We start from the raw sequence: 9,516 nt of genomic DNA on the forward strand, positions 1-9,516 counted from the left end.
ATTGCATTAGTCCTGAGAGTCCAAATAAGATATTTTAGCATCTACCATATTTTTTAAACATCAGGAGGCTCCTGCAGAAGAAATAATTTTTAACATTATTATTTATTTATTCATTAGTGCAACTTTGACCATCACTGGCAAGGGCACCATTTACTTCCTTGGGAGATGGCGATGAGCTGCCTTTGTGATCCATGGTATTCCAGGTGGCGTGATTCCACTGTGTTGTTGGGCAAGCATTTCCAGGATTAAAGCCAGCATTGATGAAGGAATGACAAACTTTATCCAAGTCAGGAGAGTGAGTGGGTCGATAGGAAGCCCGCGAGCGGTGCTCTTCCCATGCCTGGTAACCTTGTGGAACCCACGGGATGGGAGGTTCTGTTGCGATGGGGAGCTTCAGATGCACACAATGAATCCACAGCATTCCAGGGCTGGCGGGTGAGGAATGTTCGAAGGGTTGGGAATCATCTAGTCCTGGATGTTGCTGACCTGCTTGAGAATTATTGGAGCTGCACTTATCCGAGAAAGGAAAGAGCATTCCATCATCTTGTGGGCCAGTGCCTCGTAGATGGAGGGAATGCTTTGGGTAGTCAGGAGGTGCATCATGAGCTGTAGTGTAGCCAGTCTCTGACCAGCCGTAGTTTTCTATTGGACCAGTTGAGTTCCTCATCAATGGTGCTGACGGATAATTACAGAACGTCAAGAGAAGCTGGTCACCCATCTCCTGGTGGAGATGATTCCTCCCTCGCACCCAGATGGTGGAAATGTCACTTGCCCCTCATCCGCCCATCTTTGAATGCCATGTAGGTCTTGCTGCACACCAGCAGGCTCTGCATTATTAACCGAGGAGTTAACAAAGGGGAATTGCTCATCTATTTCCAGTGGAAAGCAGAGGGTGTGTACATGCACAATCATCGCTCAATGTCCTGATCAAAATAGAACCCGTCCTACAATCCTTTTGACAAATGTTCTCAAAGTTTGTGCCATTGACAATCAAACCTCAAACAAAAAAAAACAAAACACATAAAGAGTTGAAAGTAGAAGATTCTTTATTTTGTATTTATGCTGGTCATTAAATCTAACCTCCTTAAGGAAGCAGCTCCCATTTCATCCATGCTGTAATGAATGCATTAAGAGAACAATGTGCTGCTGTTCGGTAAATGGGGCGATATTACATTTGGGAGCTTAATCAGGGCATTCACCCTACTAGATCCACTCCAATTTTATGCAAACTCTCTGTATACTTTTAAAATGAAATTATCATCATGAAATGTTCATCAAAAATATTAACATTAATGTACCTGAAATGGATTTTTGATGCTGTGTGTAATATATCAATAATAAAAAAAAGCTTGCTGCAATACATGCAATAAACCATGGCCCCTGCCTCTCTTTCTGACAGTCTAATTTATTTTGTCAGTTAGACCCAATACTGCCACGTGTTCCTTTTGAACTTTTTAATCAAGTACAAATCCTTGAGGTTTTGATTGCCTTAAAAGAAGAATGGAAGTGAAGGAGCTACGTGGAAGGATGTAATTATGCAGGAACCTGCTGTGCCTAAATTGAGGGTACCTTAATCTTTGGAGACTCCGGGATAATGGCTGGAGTTCTGCAGGACTTGTGTGTTGCCATTGCTGTTGATTAATTGATTGTTTGAAAGGTGCAGCAAGGAAACAGGTCCTTTGGTCCAACTTTGGCCCAGGGAAACAGGCACTTTGGCCCAACTTTGGCCAGCCATTGATCAACCAGTTATAGTCAACAGCATGGAAACAGGCCTTTCAGTCCAATTTGCCCATGCCGACCAAGATGTCCCATCGTTGCTAGTCCCATGTGGTTCATCTTCCTCTAAACAATTCCTATTAATTTACCTTTCCATGTACCTATCTTTTCAGTACAACTTGTCCATGCCAACCAAGATGCTCCATGAAACTAGTCCCATTTAGTCCATATCCCTCAAAACATTTAATATCCATGTACTTGTCCAAATGTCTTTTGAATGCTGTGATAGCACCTCAACTATCTCCTCTGGCAGCTTGTTCCATATACCATATACTGTGTGAAAGTGTTGCCCCTCAGGTTCTTGTTAATTTTTTTTATTAGTTCCACATTATCCCACTTTGTCATCCACTCTGTAAACACCAGGGGCAATTTCACAGAATTACAGAAGCTAATTAACCTACAAACCCGCGTGTCGGTGTGATATGGGAGGAAACCGGAGCACCCGGAGAAAACTCATCACAGGGAGAACGTGCAAACTCCGTACAGACAGCGCCTGAAGTCAGGATTGAATCTGGGTCTCTGGCGTTGTGAGGCAACAACTCCACCAGCTGTGTCACTGTACTGTCTAATGAAATAAAGCCATTTATGTTCCCCTACCCCTTCCTCTAATGATCCTGTCTCCTTAAATACATAGAAACATAGAAACATAGAAAATAGGTGCAGGAGTAGGCCATTCGGCCTTTCGAGCCTGCACCACCATTCAATATGATCATGGCTGATCATCCAACTCAGTATCCCGTACCTGCCTTCTCTCCATACCCCCTGATCCCTTTAGCCACAAGGGCCACATCTAACTCCCTCTTAAATATAGCCAATGAACTGGCCTCAACTACCTTCTGTGGCAGAGAGTTCCAGAGATTCACCACTCTCTGTGTGAAAAATGTTTTTCTCATCTCGGTCCTAAAGGATTTCCCCTCTATCCTTATGTTCTAAAGTTCATAAGTGATAGGAGCAGAATTCGGCCATTCGGCCCATCGTCTACTCTGCCTTTCAATCGTGGCTGATCTATCTTTCCCTCTCAACCCCATTCTCCTGCCTTCATAACCCGTGACACCCGTACTAATCAAGAACCTGTAAATCTCTGCCATAAATATCCATTGACAGCATCCACTTAGCCGTCAGTGGCAATGGATTCCACAAATTCCTCCTCATCTCCTTTCTAAATGTACGTTCTTTTATTCTGAGGCTGTGCCCTCTAGTCCTAGACCCTCCCACTAGTAGAAGATGACTAACTTCCGCTACATCTGTACCATTCGTGCACTGAGAGCAGTGAGCTTATACTCACTGCTGTTTGGTGAAGAAGAATTGTGGCTATGAACTCTCCATCAAAGCTCTTGATGTCTCCATTGCACTGAAGGCCTGCAGGGAGGATCTGACCTCCAAGTGGGGAAAAAAATATCATGCCTACTCTCCAAAAAATTCATTGAGATTTTAAAGCTCTCTGTTAAATCACAAAAACTCAACTCTCTCGAGAGAAATGTGTTAAATGTGCAATATGGTTGTGTGATAACGTTTCTTTGATATCACTGGGAGGACATTTCAGAATGAGAATATACTGCACAAGCTGTCTCTGTCAGGGATAAATCTCCACCCAGCGTTGAACCGTGCAATGCAGAGAGGATTCATTCAGCCCATTGAGAATGCACACAAACAGTAAAACATCCATTGCAATATACTGAAAGCGCTCCTCTGATAAATACATTTGTGTATAAATCATATATTAGAACATAGGCAAGGCAAGGCAAGGCAAGGCAAGGCAAGGCAACTTTATTTATATAGCACATTTCATACACGAGGCAGACTCAAAGTGCTTCACATAAAAACATGTCATACAATAAAATGAAATAATAAAAATAAATAAAATAGAAGAATTAAAATAAAATAAAAGCAAAGTTAAAAATGCATTATAAAAAGTGCAAAAGTTAAAAGTGCAATGTAGTTAAGATTTAGCTGAAAGCTAAAGTAAACATAAAAGTTTTCAGTCTTGTTTTAAAACTGGTCAAAGTTGAGGCAAGTCTTAAATCTTCAGGAAGTTTATTCCAACATAGAGCATCACAGCACAGGAACAGGCCCTTCAGCCCATAATGTTTATGTTGAACATGATGACAAGATCAACTTTAGTTTAGTTTAGGGATACAACGTGGAAACAGGCCCTTCCACTCACCAGGTTTGCACCGACCAGCGATCACCCCATTCACCAGCACCATCCTACACACTAGAGACAATTTACCATTTTTCCTGAAGCCAATTAACCTACAAACCTGTGGGATGAAACCGGAGCAATCGGTAACAACCCACGCAGTCACAGGGAGAACATACAAACTCTGTACAGACTAAATCTGTAGTCAGAATCAAACCCGGGTCTCTGGCCCTGTCAGGCAGCAACTCTACCGCTGCGCCACTGTGCCACCCCTAATCTACCTGCACATAATGCATATCTCTTGCAGTGCATGTGCCTATCCAAAAGTCTCTTAAATGCCACTATCATGTCTGTTTCTGCCACCACCTCTGGCAGCATGTTCCAGACACTTCCTACAGTACCTTCTGTGTAAAAAACGCACATCTCCTTTAAACCTTGTTCCTCTCATCTTAAAGCTATGCCCTCTTGTATTTGATATTTCCATCTTGGTAGTAAGGTTCTGACTGTCTACCCCATCTAAGCCTCTCATGATTTTATATACTTCTATCAGGTCTTACCTCAACCTCTGGCATTTCAGAGAAAACAATCGACGTGTGTCCAATTTAATACCCCTAATCCAGGCATAATTCTGGTAAATTATCCGTATTAATACCATATTCCTTGTTGACGAATAATGAACGCAGGTAGTTCAGCTATAATACATTGGTTGCATTCCTAAGAAATCTGGTGTTATGGAAAATTGTGTTTAATTTAGTTTAATTTAGTTTAGAGATACGGCGTGGCCCTTTGACCCACTGAGTCCACGCTGACCAGTGAACCCCGTGTTTCAAGACAATTGCATTGCTAGGGAAAAGGAGGTTAGGGCTAGAGAGTTTCAAACTCGCGATATAATATTCGCCTTCCTTTTCAAATGTAAATGTCTTTTTAATAGCTTTAAGTTTCTTTGTGTTACTGCTAGATAAGCAGACAATTGTTTAATAAAGTTTCATTGTATAAGTGTCAATAAAACCAATTAAGTGTCAATAACTATGGCCACTTACAATCAAAAGTACAGACTAGGTTCTTAAGAGATTACTGCAGGGAGGTTACATAGCCACATTTTTCTCCCAGACTTTTTTTTGAAAGACAGATTTTTTTCCTGCTTGTCAATTTTCAAAGCAACTTTTACGTAGTTCTCTAGTTACCAATTGAAGTTGAGTTGTAACTAATTTCACCTATATAATATAAATGGTGTTCCCTAATTCATCAACCACATAATGTCCAATCCACGGTATGGAAACATGCTACACAGCAGAACTACCTAACTAAATTAAACAATCAAAATATTTATCCATGCCATATAGTTTAGTTTAATTTAGAGTTTAAAGTTACAGCATGGAAACAGGCCCTTCGGTCCACCGAGTCCACCCTAGTCCATGTCGGACTGGTAAAATTTGTAATTTTACCAAGCCAATCAGCCTACAAACCTCTACGTCTTTGGTGTGGGAGGAAATGGAGCACCCGGCGAAAACCATGCAGGTCACAGGGAGAACGTACAAACTCCGTACAGACAGCACCCATAGTCAGGATCGAACCCAAGTCTCAGGTGCTGTAAGGCAGCAACTTTACCACTGCACCACCGTGCTGCAGTTCCTCCAAAAATATTTAATCCAAAATTTAATCCAAAATTATTTTTATTTACAAATAAAGAAATATAATTTTCCAAGATGCTTAAGACCTATGCAATGAAACTGGTGGATTTTCACATTGTAAATATGTTAATTTATCAAATGCTGTGTACATTGATTGAAATTAATGATTTAAAATATGTAAGATGACTTTTGCATGGTTATATCTGGGGGATGACAGATATCCGACAAGCAACATGGATTATGGGATGATGCTGTGAAGATTCATCATGTTTGTCCAAAATATTTTTCCTGCTCTCTTCAAAGACACTGACAACAATGTAATCCTGAATGGCAGAGCACATCTATAAAACACCTGACAGGAGAAGATTAAGCATCAAGGGACACGGATGCCCTGCGTACTACAAAACAATAAGCAGACTTGAGTGGAACTGTGTCATGCAATGCCCAACTTTCCTCGATCTTTAAGACACAAAAGGCATAAAAGACTAGGTAAAAAAACTGCTGGAGGAACTCAGTGGGCCATGCAGCATCGCTTGTGGGAGATGGTGAAGGATTGTAAACCTTTAGACTGCTGAAGTTTTCATTCTGCTTAAAGGTCAAACAACACCTCACATTTTGCTTGGGCATCTTACAACCCAACAGTATGAATATTGATTTATTTAACTTCGTAACCCTTGCATTCCCTCTATCCCTGTCCCTCCCCCACCCTAATCGTCCTACTAGTTTCTTTGTCGTCCTGATGAGTTTGATTATCTGTATGACTCGTTATCATCTACCCCACAGCTTCCTCAGTACCTTCTATATATCTCATTTCCCTTTCCCCTGACTCTGTATGAAGAAGGGTCTCGACCTGAAACATCTTCTAACCCTTTTCTCCAGAGATGCTGCCTGGCCCGCTACTCCAGCTTTTTGTGTCTATCTTCGAAACATCATCCGTTCATTTCCTTCGACAAATGCTTCCAAACCTGCTGAGTTCCTTCATCACTTAATATTGTTCCTCAACCTTGTACGTCCATCCATCAGTCCCTTACCACCAACATATCACTGCTCAATATAAAACTGCTGAGTGCAGTTAAGGAATTATGTACCCAAGTGCCTAAATGAGTATAAATTTACCTTCAGAATTTGAGACCCCACAGGAGGTTAACCCATTTATCTGGATTTTCATTGCAATTTTTACAAGTGATTTCTCATGCTTTCTCAAATCACTGTTTCTTTGAATGCACTTTTCAGCTGAGAATGAGTCATGCTGAAAGCCAGAGAGCTTTGATGATTGCATGTTGCTGATCTTGCTGTGCCTAATGTGCGTGAATGTTGGCAAATGCCTTCAATATTTTAATTTTCGGACTCAAAGACGTTATAAATGGTGTGAGACTCAAAGCTTCCTCCGATCACGGAGTCATGGAGTTGTAGCACAGTACAGCACAGAAGCAGGCCATTCGGCCCACTTGTCCATTCAGACCAAAATGCCCCATCTACATTAGTCCCATCTGCCTGCTTTTGGACCGTATCCCTCCAAACCTTTCCTGTCCATATACCTGTCCACATGGACAGGTCCAAAAGCATGTGCTGTCTATTATTGATATATGTCTAACATATGCGAACACCCTAATCAGAAATTTTGGGGGCAGATTGACATTGAGGGGCAAGGATGGAAATATTTTGGGATGACATTCCCATTTCACCCTGGAGTAAATATTCACAACACTATGGTCACCAACCCAGCATCAGATTACAGGTCCACCACTGATTATCCGGCACCCTTGGTTCCACAGCCTTTCTGGATTATCCATTTTCTCAGACCAACGGCGGTCACGTTCTTCGAGAGGAGTCCAACACTACTGGAATGGTCCGCCTAGGTACTGGCCCACTTAGTCGGCTTCATAAATCGACTAAGGAAATGGATCTGCCGGCTCTGGCTGGGCCGGGGTTCCATAACCTCAGCCGCAGGGGCCAAATCCAACCCGCCAATCGGCTACGGAAATCCCGATGAGGTCGAGATCGACCGCCTCACCCGGCCTAGATGCCACATTTTCGGGGAGATTTCTGAAGGCGGTTTCAAGTGAGCTCTCATAATTTAGTCTGGATTAAAGCAGGTGCTAGACCACCAGTTGCGGCAAAATCAGTGATGGACCTGCATATCAAAGCACAGGGCTCATTTTATAGAGCAGTAAATCATTCTTTACCCGACCTCATTCACAGTATGAGGAGAATCTGGGAAATTTAGGAAAGAGTTACAGGAATTTGAACATGAACTTTACTTTCGTCCAACACAAACTTTCCTTCAGCTTCCTGCAATCAGTCTGAAGAGGGGTCCTGATCCAAAACGTTACTGATCCATTACCTCTACAAATGCTGACTGACTCGCTGAGTTCCTCCAGCACTTTGTGTTTTACTCAAGATTCCGTCATCTGCAGTTTCTTGTGTCTCAATTGATTTTACTTCCATACAATTACAAGGAGGTCATTTGGTTAATTGAGGTTATGCTAGCCCTCTGCCCCTCTAATTATTCCTTGACCTTTAATCTACACTTCCAACAACTGCCCCCATATTACTGTCATTATTGTTGTCATTCAATTTGTCTCCAGCATCTTCAAATTGAGAAAACAAATGAAATGTTCTTGTTGTCTCACTCCTGCCTTTTCATCTGTGGTCTTTGTCCACCATCTGCTTACCGAAAGCCCTCCCCACCAGCATCAACTTGTTACTGCCAGGCTTTGTCCTGCTCCTCTTCTCTTACAGTTTCCTTCCCTTACCCTCCCCAACAATCAATCTGAAGAAGGGTCTCGATCTGAAATATCAACTATCCACGTTCTCCAGAGATGCTGCCTGACCTTCTGAGTTACTCCAGCACTTTGCATCTATTGTTGTAAACCAGCGTCTGTCGTTCCTTGCATCTACTCTTGAGAAAATTAGTGGATTGAATGGGACTGAGAGCTATTATAGACTCAATGGACCAAATGGCCTTTGTACATTATATGGAAATAAAATCAACATCCTAATTTCAGGAATTCCTGTCTAAATCGCCAAGATTTCCTCTGAGCCTCTGAGTTATTTGTTATAATGTGTATCCTTTTAAAAGCTTTTAGTATTTTCTCTAATATTGATTTATGTTTTTGCTCTTATTACAGTTTGTATGAGAATAATCCAGTGAACCCCCCTGGGATACAACACAACATTAAAGCTGCTATATAAATGTGTTTTGTCATTACTATTATTATTGTTGTTGTTCAATTTGACTCCAGCATCTTCAAATAGAGAAAGCAAATGTAATTTCCTGGAAATTATTTTCTTAAGTTTGTATGCAGTAAATTCTCCAGCTGTGTTTTTTTCCAAATCAATGTCTGCGATGCGATATACAGTGGAACATTGAACAGTGCAGCACAGAAACAGGCTTTTCAGCCCACAATGTCTGTGCCGAACATGATGCTGTTAAACAGGATCGGACATGTCGCTTGGGCTTCGAAGAAGCACGATAGACTTTAGAGATACAGCGCAGAAACAGGGCCATTGGACCACCACGACCGCGCAGACCAGTGATCACCTCATACACCAGCATTATCCTACACACAAGGAACAATTTACAATTTTACCCAAGCCAATTAACCTACAAACATGTACGTCTTTGGAGTGTGTGAGGAAACTGGAGCACCCGATGACATTCCTGTAGTAACAGAGAGAACATACAAACTCTGTACAGACAGCACCCGTAGTCAGGATCGAACCTGGGTCTCTGGCACTGTAACTCTACCGCTGCACCACTGTGCTGCCCTTTCTGCTGCTGCCACCTCTACCTGCTGATCCACTGTTCCACTGTCGGGCAGCATAGTGGCGCAACTGGTAGAGCCACTGCCTCACAGCGCCATAGACCTGGATTTGATCCTGACCTCGGGTGCTGCCTGTGCGGAATTTGTACGTCCTCCCTGTTACCGTGTGGGGTTGCTCCGGGTGCTCCAATTTCCTCCCACA

The sequence above is a fragment of the Amblyraja radiata genome, chromosome 12, assembly GCF_010909765.2.
Source record: "Amblyraja radiata isolate CabotCenter1 chromosome 12, sAmbRad1.1.pri, whole genome shotgun sequence".
Classification (NCBI taxonomy): domain Eukaryota; kingdom Metazoa; phylum Chordata; class Chondrichthyes; order Rajiformes; family Rajidae; genus Amblyraja; species Amblyraja radiata.